Raw genomic sequence first — 1,703 nt, forward strand, 5'->3', positions numbered from 1 at the left:
TTTAGGGTTTAGGGTTTAGGGGTTTAGGGTTTAGGGTTTTTTAGGGTTTAGGGTTTAGGGTTTAGGGTTTAGGGTTTAGGGTTTAGGGTTTAGGGTTTAGGGTTTAGGGTTTTAGGGTTTTAGGGTTTTAGGGTTTAGGGTTTAGGGTTTAGGGTTTTAGGGTTTAGAGTTTAGGGTTTAGGGTTTAGGGTTTAGGGTTTTAGAGGTTTAGGGTTTTAGGGTTTAGGGTTTAGGGTTTAGGGTTTAGGGTTTTAGGGTTTAGGGTTTAGGGTTTAGGGTTTAGGGTTTAGGGTTTAGGGTTTAGGGTTTAGGGTTTTAGGGTTTAAGGGTTTTAGGGTTTAGGGTTTAGGGTTTAGGGTTTAAGGTTTAGGGTTTAGGGTTTAGGGTTTAAAGGGTTTAGGGTTTAGGGTTTTAGGTTTAGGGTTTAGGGTTTTAGGGTTTAGGGTTTAGGGTTTTAGGGTTTAGGGTTTTAGGGTTTAGGGTTTTAGGGTTTAGGGTTTAGGGTTTAGGGTTTAGGGTTTAGGGTTTAGGGTTTAGGGTTTAGGGTTTAGGGTTTTAGGGTTTAGGGTTTAAGGTTTTAGGGTTTAGGAGTTTAGGGTTTAGGGTTTAGGGTTTTAGGGGTTTAGGGTTTAGGGTTTAGGGTTTAGAGGGTTTAGGGTTTAGGGTTTAGGGTTTAGGGTTTAGGGTTTAAAGGGTTTAGGGTTTAGGGTTTAGGGTTTAGAGGGTTTAGGGTTTAGGGTTTAGGGTTTAGGGTTTAGGGTTTAGGGTTTAGGGTTTTGAGGGTTTAGGGTTTAGGGTTTAGGGTTTAGGGTTTAGGGTTTAGGGTTTTAGGGGTTTAGGGTTTAGGGTTTTAGGGTTTAGGGTTTTAGGGTTTAGGGTTTAGGGTTTAGGGTTTTGAGGGTTTAGGGTTTAGGGTTTAGGGTTTAGGGTTTAGGGTTTAGGGTTTAGGGTTTAGGGTTTAGGGTTTTAGATGTGTATAAGAGACAGGGTTTAGGGTTTAGGGTTTAGGGTTTAGGGTTTAGGGTTTAGGGTTTAGGGTGTTTAGGGTTTAGGGTTTAGGGTTTAGGGTTTAGGGTTTTAGGGTTTAGGGTTTAGGAGTTTAGGGTTTAGGGTTTAGGGTTTAGGGTTTAGGGTTTAGGGTTTAGGGTTTAGGGTTTAGGGTTTAGGGTTTAAGGGTTTAGGGTTTAGGGTTTAGGGTTTAGGGTTTAGGGTTTAAGGTTTAGGGTTTTAGGGTTTAGGGTTTTAGGGTTTTAGGGTTTAGGAGGTTTAGGGTTTAGGGTTTAGGGTTTAGGGTTTAGGGTTTAGGGTTTAGGGTTTAGGGTTTAGGGTTTAGGGTTTAGGGTTTAGGGTTTAGGGTTTAGGGTTTAGGGTTTAGGGTTTAGGGTTTTAGGGTTTAGGGTTTAGGGTTTAGGGTTTTAGGGTTTAGGGTTTAGGGGTTTAGGGTTTTAGGGTTTAGGGTTTAGGGTTTAGGGTTTTAGGGTTTAGGGTTTAGGGTTTAGGGTTTAGGGTTTAGGGTTTAGGGTTTTAGGGTTTAGGGTTTAGGGTTTAGGGTTTAGGGTTTAGGGTTTAGGGTTTTAGGGTTTAGGGTTTAGGGTTTAGAGGTTTTAGGGTTTAGGGTTTAGGGTTTAGGGTTTAGGGTTTAGGGTTTAGGGTTTTAAGGGTTTAGGGTTTTGGGTTTTAGGGTTTGGTAGCAATACATGTGA

The sequence above is a fragment of the Dioscorea cayenensis genome, chromosome 14, assembly GCF_009730915.1.
Source record: "Dioscorea cayenensis subsp. rotundata cultivar TDr96_F1 chromosome 14, TDr96_F1_v2_PseudoChromosome.rev07_lg8_w22 25.fasta, whole genome shotgun sequence".
Lineage (NCBI taxonomy): Eukaryota > Viridiplantae > Streptophyta > Magnoliopsida > Dioscoreales > Dioscoreaceae > Dioscorea > Dioscorea cayenensis.